Genomic DNA, 12,076 nt, shown 5'->3' on the forward strand with positions numbered 1-12,076 from the left:
AATACAGTTCAATATGTTACAATAAGCATACTGCCAGACTAATTTGTCCTAAAATTCACAAATTGAATAAACATATCCATCTGTAACTATATTTATCATGGCCAAAATGTTTTATGTATGGATTTCTTGTTCCTTCTTTACATAATTATATTGGTGTTGTAACAGAGCAGCCAGATCTTCTCTGTTGCCTCAGGCAACATGGGCCGTTTCTTCAAGAGGCCCTGCTGTCTTGTTACATCATCTCTCAATGTTTGATGTAACATTGAGAAGTTTGTAAGTTTGTAAGTTTCTTCTTCTGCGAGCACCTCATCTGGGCAAAATGCACAGTGGGGGGTGTTGGGTCTATTCACTGAGATGTGCGTGTGTGAGTGTATACAGGGGCTTCAGGTGAAGTTCCCATAGTAACTGAGAGGTATCTCCCTGTGTGTCTCTGGCTTTATCTGTGTGTGTGTGTGTGTGTATGTGTGTGTGTGTGTGTGTGTGTGTGTGTGTGTGTGTGTGTGTGTGTGTGTGTGTGTGTGTGTGTGTGTGTGTGTGTGTGTGTGCGCGTGTGGCCAATTATCCCAGTGGGCTGTTATCTCCTCTCCGAGAGGTTTACATTATCACCCTGACAGCCTGTTGGTCATTGGTCAGGTGAGCGGCCACAGATGGTCATATCATACACAAGAGCAGAGGGAGCAGGGAGGTGCACAGATTCAAAGAATCAAGATAAGAAACTGACTGACTGACTGACTGAGAAACAGCGAGACAGGATGGATGGATGGGGCAGGGTGGGAGAGAAGACAGCTGGATGGAGGAATGGAAAGAGGAGATAAAAGCCAGATTCTGTCAACAAACAGGGACGATTTATGTGAAGCACTGCTAGCCTGTTACCCAACTTAACGGTAAATGGGACTTGGTGTGGGATTAATTGCCCCAAGAGCTGATGTACACAAGCATCAGTGTTGTTGGTGACAGTCGTGGCACAGTTGCTGTAGACTTCTGCGTGTTTTCATCTCTACGCAATAATATTTACAGTACTGTACAAAGCTCTTCTAATAATTTTTAGATCATGCATATTCTGCTCACACACACTTTATAAAATGCCCCAATGGGATTTAAAACCATAAGAAATATTCATCTTTCTTCACAGCCTGCAGCACTGTATGTTTTTATTCAGTTCAGCATCAGAGCAAAGTAAGATAAATTACTTGTAAAAGCGGCAATATATTAAAGCAGCCATGATCGATATTTTATCACCTAAATGTACAGCTCCACCATGGTTTTAAGGAGCTTTATAGCGAATTTCAGCTCATTTTTTAGCTGTCCAACCCCCCAACTTTACTGTTTTGATTCATTCTCAACGCTCTCACAATGCTGTTTTTGGCCAAAAGAGCTCTAAAACCGACTACACTACCTGCGCTGCACCAAACAGCAGACAGACACAGTTAAAGCCTAGCTGGTGAACAGCTTCCGTCAGGACTGGCGGAGACCAAAAACAGAGCTAAAAGAGAGAGAAAACTGGACTAACATTCTCAAGGTGTGCAGAAACATGACTCCAAATGAATGAATGTTGCTCTGTAACTGCTGAATGTATAGATAACTGTTTGCTAACTCTTTCACCATATCAACTTAAAGGTGATGATATGTCAATGTTGTGTTCACAATTTGTTTTCGCTGCTATGTGTGGCCAAAAAAGATTAAGTATGTTTTGCTTTATAAAGTAGTCACATTTTTTCAAGTATATATACATTTATCAAGTATAGAAGTATTGGAAACAAGATGCACTTAATGTAGTATAACAGGTAATTGTGCGCATTATGTGGAATGGCCTCTCAGTGTTATATTAAAGGATTATTATTATTGATGCATTAACATGTAAGTAGTTCTTTAATTTTGCTAATTTTAACTGCTGTATATACTTTTAGTATCTATAACAATGCATTATATTTAATCATACATGTTAAGTTAATCATATGTTATATGAAAAAAACTAAATTGGAAAAGTAACTACAATTCTGTAGCTGTGAAATAAATATAGAAAAGTAAAAAGTACAATATTTCCCTGTGAAATGAAGTGAAGTTTAAGTATAGTACCCCAAAATTGTAACTAAGTACAGTACTTGAGTACATATTATTTTACAGTTTACACAGTATGTGTTTGTAGGTCACTGCTACAGAGAAAACATTTGTGGGTTAAACACTGAGATCACTGTAATGTCTGTGTACATTCTGTAAATATCTCAGAAGACAGCACTAGATGTCTAATTAAACTCTTTGTCCCTCCTCTGCACCATGAACATTATATAGCATATCAGAGAGCATCAGTGACTCAAACATTACCAATGCTGCCAACACTGACTCAATTTAAATGCTGTCTTGTTAGTCTCCTCTGAAGATCACAAGCTCATCCATTTTGTGTGCATTCAGAGTTAATCCAGACTCCTGAAAGACTGCTTGATATAACAACTGTTGTTTCTAGAGATCAATACATGAAAAGCCCAGCGGGAAGACTGAGCTGCTACACTAAGGTGCTACAGGATGCCGTGTCTTGAAATGTTAAGGTTACAGCAGGAGAAATGGAAGTGTTAAAAGGCCTGAATGAGAATAAAGAATATTCCCTGTTAAGCTATGTGCCAACGTGGAAGCCTCAGTTGCAGCAGTAAGAGACCAGCAACAATAAACTGTTGAATGTGACTGTGAATGAAACTGCCTGTAGAAAGCCTCACAACAAACACAGTTTGAAGTCTGTCATAATAAGATACCTAAATATTGCAGCTATTGCTGAGATAAAGAGTGCCTGAATACCTGAATACACACTCTGCTTATTAAGTCTCACTTTCAGGTGTGACAGCCAAGATGAAATATGAGCTGTAAGTTTTCCTACTTATTTGACAGACTAAGCTTGACACAAGAAAGTTGTGTGAATGTGTCCTCATTTGATTTTCTATAAGACAGTTTTTTCTCTCTATCCGCATCATTTTGATCCCTTCAGTGTAGATACAAATAAGGATGGCATATGGCACCTAAGTCATTCAATACCCAAGGCCTATAACCCAGATGTGACAGTACACATTCTTGACTGAAAGCTAGAATAAAAGGCCGACAATTTCCCAACGGCACACAAGTGAACCATGATGCTACAGATAGCTGACATCATAAGGTTTTTATGTTCCCCTACATTGTACATTCAACCTTTCAGGCTGTGTTCTTTTAAAGACATTTCACACCTAGCTGGTGCATTCATTCAGTCCACAGATAGCAGCCAGGCATGTTTGTTTAGTTGTGTGTGTCGTAAAGGGAGTATTTTGTGTAACTGCGTGCACTCTTAGCCTTGGTTGCCCTGGGATACCACACACCGTTAGGTTATAATCCTGACATTACTTCAGCGGGAGGAAATGTGTTTGGGAAGTGTTTTCATGATCAGCAAACTTATTTCATGCATATATCATTTTTGGACAAATGTTCTGCTCAGATACACACAAGCATGTTTGAAAAAAACAATATGCCATCTCCACATGTCACTAAAAAGGTCATTGAGCAGTGTGATAAATATGGAACACATTCACATCCTGTGGCAGTTAATGAGTCAGAGCTTAACATTTGACACCCATACACAGAGAGAACAAGACACACACAACATCTCTTCAGTCAATCTGTGTTTGGCTAAAAACTCACACTATACCAGAATTCTTTCATATTTATCTGTTTTTTTTGTGGTTTTGGCAGTATTATGTGAAAATGTCTGTCCAAAATCAGAAATGAGAGGGGGAGACCAAATGTGTGGACACAACACAACAATAAGTAATTTTACAAAGAAATATGCACACATTTTATAGCCAACATCCGTGACAGATGGGAGATGGCACTGTGGATGGCTGCCATGCTGAGAGCTCACCGGAGAGCTTGAAGCCCAAACATATCAATGTCAACAATGACTGCCACACCTGTAATTGTTCTGCATTTGATGAATGAAACTTTGGACTTGACTTTCTGGTCAAACTGTCACAGCTGAACAGCTAACTAGCTATCTAGCATGCTAATCAATGTTAGCGTGCACTTTTTTTCCCCCAATTTCCACAATTGATTGACAGTGAATACAGGAAAACAAGCAAAAGTACAAGTCAAGAAATCTGTCCATGCCTGCAGACAAAAAGGAGACGCTTCCACTAGAAAGCTGATGTCGGTTGTGGCTCAACGTTCACGGCTCTTGAGTCTGTGTCGTAGACTTCTGACTTGTCAGTCAGTGTCACACAGGTGTTACCGCTTTATGCAGATACAGTTTAAATTGAAAATGGCTATTTGCAAAGTGCAAACATATTAACTATATACATAGATTTGATGCAATGATAGGGGGCAACTTCATGATATAAATCATTATATAAATGTGCGAGAGAAAAACACTAGTATCCCAAAAGGAGAAACCCTTTTGGGATACTAGTGTTTTTCTCTCTGCACAAAAACTAAAAAATGCGTCACAGATCAGATTTTGTTATGAAGCAGGGCTGTGTGTTTGTCAGCTTATTTTGGAGTTCTCTTTCACTCAATTTGCATTGATTATTAGAAAATATTTCATAATATAATAGTTGTTTTTTCTTCATTCTTCATATCAGTTAACAAACATTCTAGGAAAACAAAAAAACATCTGATTTTAGATTAGATGCAGATTCATTGCTCTGTGAATTAAACATTAGGTCCAAATGGATTAGTTAAAAGTACTAGGCAAGCACTAAGGCAGAGAAAAAAAGCCTAATGTCAGTACAGTATAATCCTCCTGAACAACACAAATGCAACAAACCTAAGGTACATGCCCAGCTAGAGACTGTGCAGCATCACAGTAAATGAGACTGAAGAGGAGGAAGGAGGCTGATCTCCTGTAGGTTATTCTGACCGCCCTCACAAGAGAATGTATGAGTCGTGATCAATCAGGCCTGCTTCTCTTTTCAGAAGCCCTGCAGAGCTTTCCAGATGGATTAAGACCTCAGAACTATAGATCATCATCTCACACACATGTAGGGACGCAAATAAATATAGACACACAACCAATGAAGAGCTGTCAAAACCCAAAACCCTCATTCTTTTTTCTTTACATTTGATATTCATGCTTGATTAATGTTTAAGGACATACAGACTGACAGTGAATTCAAGGATGTGTTAGTGTTTAAGCTTGTGTGTTCATGTTTATATGTTTAAATATATATATAATTCTTTTTTTTTCACATTTTGTCCACACTTTCCTTGACTCGTTTTTATATGAAAAATATGAGTTTCTTTCAACCAAATTGCCCAAAAATAACATGGATGCATGGATGTCTTCGCAAGTTAAAATTTAAATTAATTATTGAATATTGGGTGTTTTATTCAATTTTATAAAATTTGGAAAAACAACAATACCGTATTTAAATGGTTTCAAAACAGTATCCTGACTGAACTTTGACATGTACCAGTCTGTGATACATTCAACATCCTCTTACATTTTTTTAAACTCAAAATTAGGTATATTGTCATATAAATTAGGTTTAATTGAGCATGAATAAAAAAGCTTGAAAAAAGTGACGTCGGAAAAAGTTACAAAACGTTTTTGACCCGGAAGGACAACAAGTGCACGCACTGTCGATGGGAAAAGACAACACAAGGTTTAAAAAAAGACAATTTAGAGATATTATTTCAATGGCAGAAAGTTTGAAAGTCGCTGTATTAATATAACAGAATATAGTACAAGAGTTAATGTAACATAATAACATAATACAGTATAATATGTAGCCTACATTGTGATCTAGTGAGGGGAATGAGACATAGTAAAGGTGCAAAGTGCCCTATGACTCCAATCCAAGCCCAGGAGATGACCCCAAAAGCCAAAGTTTACATGGTGTATGGAGTTTAATCTGTTTGTGAACTAATGTTTATGTTTGTATACCAGAACAAAATGGACTGATGCCAAACTGCTGTCTCTATTGATTTTTATATTCAGCTATTTGTTCATCTGCTGTTAACTGACATGGCAGTAGAGACGATAACCTAGGGCAAAGGGGGCAAACCAGTCAATCAAGCTTAGCTGAAGTCACAGAGACAGATAATTAGATTTACTTTGACACTCTCACCTCCCTGCCAAAACCACAAAACGGGCAGGTTAGCCGGGTACAAAATCTCCAAAAATAAACAAGCAAACAAATATTAAAACTTGTGATACCATTTGAATTTTGTTGACAGGAACAGCCGTATATTCAAACCTGGATGAACTACACAAGCAAGACTAAGGGCCTAATTTACTAACACTAGCGCAGTTTGCGCTGCGTCTGTTTATGCGAGTTCGGTAATAGCGCACACTATGCTTCCACATTTTGCGTATTTATCAACCCTGACACCCATCAGGCAATCAGCGTCTTTCTCCGCCCACTACACCGTAAATTGTAATGTAGCGAGGAGTTTAACAACTGGTGGAATGGGATGTGAACGCTGAGTGGGAGATTCAATTTCATCTTTGATTTCTTCCAGTAACTCTAATATTGCATGGTTGCTTGATCTGTAACACTAAATTATGTGTTCACTGACAAAGTGTGATTCTTGTGTTAAAAATATTTTCAGCCTCGCCTATGTCTTCGTCTTGCTCAAATTACTGTTGCCATTTCACCAGCGGCATAAAGGTCTACGAGGAAACTCGATTGCGGCTGGTTTACACCTGCTTTTAAGAGGCGGAGAATTTCCCCCGCAGAATAGAGGCGCGCTCTTACTGACAGTCTTTGTAAATACCACGGAATATATAATTAGGTGCACTTTGCGCTTATCCTCCCACCTTTTTGGGTGGAACTCCCACTTTCCCTACGACCCTCCCACGAACGCATATTGAAAGCGCAACTTGTCTCTTCTCGCTCATGTGGCAGACAATCTGCGATTTTACCCAAGTGCGCCATGTTTGTAAATAGCCCGCATCGGTTACGTCCATCTTTGCGACCAATTAGCGCCTGGAAACAGGCGCAAACGGCTTGATAAATCTAGCCCTAAGAGTCTACTACAGCCTGCTATAGCTCTGTGAGGGTGTATTAAGCTAAAAGCTAACGTCAGCATGCTAACTTGTGATGATGGGTAGCAGGTATGATGTTAACTATCTTGGTTTGATGTGTCAGTATGCTATTATTTTCTAATTACCACTATACACAAAATGCAGCTGAGGCTGATGGGAACATCATTACTTTTGCAGGTATTTAGTCATAAAGCAAATTTGGAATAATTGATTGAATTTTGACCTGATGATGGTGCTAGATGAAACATCACTGGATGGATACATAGGATAGATAAGACTTTATTGTCCACCTTGGTGGAAATTTGTCTTTGGCTTCTCCAAAACATTAAAACACAACCATGACATTGGATGTTATCAAACATTAAACATACAGCACACTAATACTACACACCACTAAGCATAAAACAGCAATTGTGCAATGGGCAGAAACAACAGCAGGTGGAGAGGAGGTAGGATACAGCCTACAAGAGAGCATATTTAAAAATACCTTCTGTTTTATAGTGCAGTTTTTATAGCTTTTATAGCTGGATCACAACTGTCTTAATTTATAGTGACTGAAATAACAAATAACTAGTCTTTCATATTCTGAGGTAAAGGCCTTTCCTGACTCATCAAGAAAGCCAAATAACTGAGGAAACATAGCATCCATAAAAAATAATCGCTATTTCTTAATTTCAAGACAAGATATGAGACTATTGAAAAGCACTGACAGCACAGAGATTCGGCTGAACCCAACAGCTGACATTTCTTTGTTGCTGCTATCTGACACTACTGCAATAGCCAGAACAGACTGTTCACTGTCTCTGGCCAGGTGGGCTGTGTTTCCCTTCATTAATCCATTTGTCAATTTAACAGGCTGGTACAGGGTTTCCATGGCAACTAATAACTGTTACAGGAAAGTGGTGGAGCCTAAGAGAGAAAGAGAGTGAGAGGTCAAAGAGGACGAAAAATGAGCACGGTGGCATTGATTGTTGCCCAGAACTTACAGTAAATAGGCTGAACAAACACAGTTCTATACAACCCATTAACAAACAGAAAAGGCAGCTTGCCATGTTTACTCCTAGAAAACGGGCAAAAAGCTCCAAGGTGAAGGTGCTACTGTTGTTTGTCCTATATGTGCCCCTCTAGAGCATCCTTTTCACTTTGTAAGAGCTTCCAAATGCCAGGGCTTACGGACAGTTTCATCATACTCTAAAGATAGCACTGGGGATCATCAGGTTGACTTCCTTTTCATCCAGCAAACATGGATGGAGACAGTGTTTTCACCTGGGTCCTATTTTTTTCACTCCAAGTCCTTTTATTTTGTGTGTGATTGACAGCAGTTTCTTGCTGCAGGGATACATTTATATAACAATTCAATCCGGTGTCATTTATAAACTTGTGACCTTCAGGACCTCAGGGGCTTGTAGATGAAACTGTAAACTGAAAAGCCCTGCAATTCGACATAATCAACAGTGCAGATAATTGTGCTGTGATGAGTTTGTTTGTCCTCCGCTTTTGTGCAAAATCAGTGGTTCCCATCTCGATGGAGAATATGTGCGAGATGTGTGGTTAGGGACATTGTCATTAAAATGCGCTCGTGCTGTGTTCCTTATCGCAGTACCTCTGCCTCTCTCCTGATGTCTGCATGCTGCTTTAAATCACTTTGGCTCTTCAGTAAACCGAACAAACTGTAGCCAATTTCTTTACAGCTTAATCTGTAACCCACATATGGATTTTAGCAGTTGTTGGCAATTACATCATTTTGCTGTGGTTAAAGTATTAATAATTCCAGTCACCTGCATATGTGCATCTGTGTGTTTCTGCTTTTGACAAAGTGAACGTGTGTTATCATGCAGAATACAGCTGTGGGGACCTGCATAACAGACGATAATTCTGTTCACTGAAGAATATGAACAATACAATGCACACAGTTGCAGCGATATGCCTTACTACAAGCATTTGCATTTTGAGAGTTTAAAAAAAGACTCAATTTTCAGCTTCAACGTTATTTTAAAATGAGTCTCAAATACATTACTCCTCCTTCTGCTGCATAATATACAGCCAGACTATAAATCCAGCTAATTCTGAAGAGGTTTTTTACTGTTGTGAGGGTTTGGATTTTCACCAGAGCCTAGGATGAAGCAAACTTTCTATCTCAGTTACAAAACAATCCCCCAGATATTCTTCACATTAACACAACAGATCCTCACACTGACTAAATCAATAGCGTAACAGTGGGGTTGTGGTGACGGTTGCATAAAGGTGGTAGTTTAAATGTATTGTGTGTGTAGGTAGGTTTAATGGGAATGTGTGTGTAGTCTATACCTCTGAGTGATTTGCTTTTATTTCTAATCCTAGGTTCTGAGTGGGAGTCGTGAGAACCTCATTGAGCCGGCCGGTCATTAAGCGCTCTCTCCTCCTCGTGTCCTTCTCTTTGCTCCACCTACACACCCTCACACACTCTGGTAGCACGCAATCACATTTACTCTTGACCCCGCACTGTTGATTTGACATCACCATTACTCCTTTTTTTCCCCGTTTAAAGTAGCTACGTGGAACTTTTAAATGTTTCTGAAACTGTTTTATTTTCCATCTGATGATCATAAATGACCTGTAACAGCAAACGAGAAAAGAACGCTATTTTATATATAGTTTTTATTAATGCCTTTAGCTGGGTCCGATTTTCCCCGCAAAGTCACAAAATAATTTACACCAGGCAGACCGGCTCTAGAGTCACACATTTTGAAGGGTCACAGATTTCGGTGTAACACCAGAAAAGCCTGTGTTATGTGAGTATCCAGCCAGTTAAAAGGTAGCAGGAGATGTTTTTATATAGGCCTAATTGTAATTTTATTTAAATTTAGAAGTTATGTGTTGTAGTTATGGCTGATACTGGAGCAGATAATTTGCAGATTCACCACAAGAAGGGTACAGAGAATGTGATAGCAGACGCTTTGTCCAGATGTTCCTCAGATGTCTAGGAATTAAACCTTTTTAGGGGTGGGTTTAATTCTTAGGTGTGGGGGTGTTATGACTGTGGTCATATTTGTGTATTGTCTGCTGTGTGTGTGCTGTGTGTGCCCTGTGTTTTTCTCTTTTGTTCTAATTGTATATGCAAATGAAGGTGTGCCGTAGCCGTCCTTGGATTGGAGGAGCTCAGGCCCGACCCTGTGATTGGCTGCAGCTGGGGAGGCAACCTGGTTATAAGGAGCCAAGATGGCGGCGTCTGGTGGGCAGCAGGCACTTCCTCATCCTCCTAATCTCCCAACCGCCACTCCTTTTGTGCTTTTTGGTTTAGATTGGATATTGATTTTTCGTTTGTTTAGTAAGGGTGGACCTCCAGATGTGTTGAGCTTGTTTTCTCATGTTTTTGTTAGTTAGGGAGGTAAGTCTTTTGTCTTTTGTTTTGCCCATTTGTTTGTTAGGTTAGTTGCTTATCTCTCAGTTAGGATTGTTTTGTTTGTTACTTTTCTGGTAGGCCACCCTGAAGCTTTATACATTTGTTACATACATATATTTTTCTATGTAAAATAAATACCTTTGTTAATCTAATCACGTAAGTGTTTGTGGCTACTTGGGAGACGGGGAAGATGGGACCTTTTTGTGTTGCGTCCTAGGCACCCCTAGACTGGGGCGTAACAAGGGCTATAACAGGAAAAAAGGAAATTAAACAACTAAAGCTAAAAGGGAGAGTGACAGACCTCCGTCGGTCTTTCAACAGATGGAGACAATTGTAAAGGATTCAAAACCGACCCTGAATTGGTGCTCTTCCTCCTAGAGAGATATGTTATACGTCTATTTCATATTTTATTTTTCATATTTCATAAAATAACTTTACAATGCGAGACGTAGTTGTACGTCATGAAATTCGACCCTCTTCCATTTAGTGCCCAGTGTTTTATTTATTTTCAGTTTGTGTTTTGTTGTCCCCCTGTACTTGTTTAAGGCGCCCTTGGGATTCATGAAAGGCGCTATATAAATATAAGTTATCATTATTATTATTACGTTGGTTGCTACAACAAACTCTTGCTAATGCTGTGGCTCGTGATACAGTGACTGGTTTAGCTCACAATACATCTAAAGTAGGCTAAGTTACCGTATGCAACACCTGAAATGCACCGATGTATAGGTAACATATTCTCTTACTGTAATTTAATGATTTTCTGTCTGAGCAAAAACTTAATCGCAACTATAGTACCTCCAATTAAAGCTAACTCTAAAAGATCTTTACGACAGAGGGTGTAGTTAAAACACTACCGCTTTTGTCCAAATGGGGCGCTAGAATCACCACAAACTAAAAGTTCCTCGTAGCCACTTTAAATTGACCTTTGCGATGACAGGTTAGTGATTGAGAATGTGGGTTATCTGTGGTAATCACATCAAACTTCATTAATCAAATCATTAATACTGTTATTGTAATTAATTTGCCACAAAGCTCAAAGATCCCCTTATAATGTTTTTAATTGGAGACTAAATTCACAGTCCTTGTTCTGTGTACCCTAAAAATGCATTACACTAAAGTTCAGAATGAAACTAATTGGGGCTTCAACAGTCTGAATTAGACAAATGAAAAGGGTATCATATATATCATATATTCCAAAGTTGCAGTCCTTTTAGGATGAAATTTAAATCATAAATTATTTTATTATCTGTATAAAGTTAATCAAACTTGAAAAGAAGTAGGAAGTCTTTGGGTTACGAATGCATTTGAGTATTTGCATGTGAGTGACATAACTGTTCCTTGGTATACAGTGATAGGTAATTCAATTCAGATTTTAAATAATAATAAATTAATTGGCAACATAAAAGTATACTGTTACAGGCAATATTTCCAGCAAAGAGTGTTCTAAATTGAAGAATATTGCTGAAAATGTTTTTCCTGTTGAGCTGTTGATTGAATGCACACCAGGCAGTGGAAAATCTCCTTCTCATAGACCAACCCTGGAGAAACAAAAACAATGGAAATGCCATGGAAACCGATCACTGCTCAGTGGGGCTCATTACCTGCCTCAGTGAAGAGATGGAGAAGTGTGTGTGTGTGTGTTGGGGGGGTTGGTTGTGATAAGAGGTAGGAGACAAGGCGATGAGAAGGAA

The sequence above is a fragment of the Perca fluviatilis genome, chromosome 1, assembly GCF_010015445.1.
Source record: "Perca fluviatilis chromosome 1, GENO_Pfluv_1.0, whole genome shotgun sequence".
In the NCBI taxonomy this organism is placed as follows: domain Eukaryota; kingdom Metazoa; phylum Chordata; class Actinopteri; order Perciformes; family Percidae; genus Perca; species Perca fluviatilis.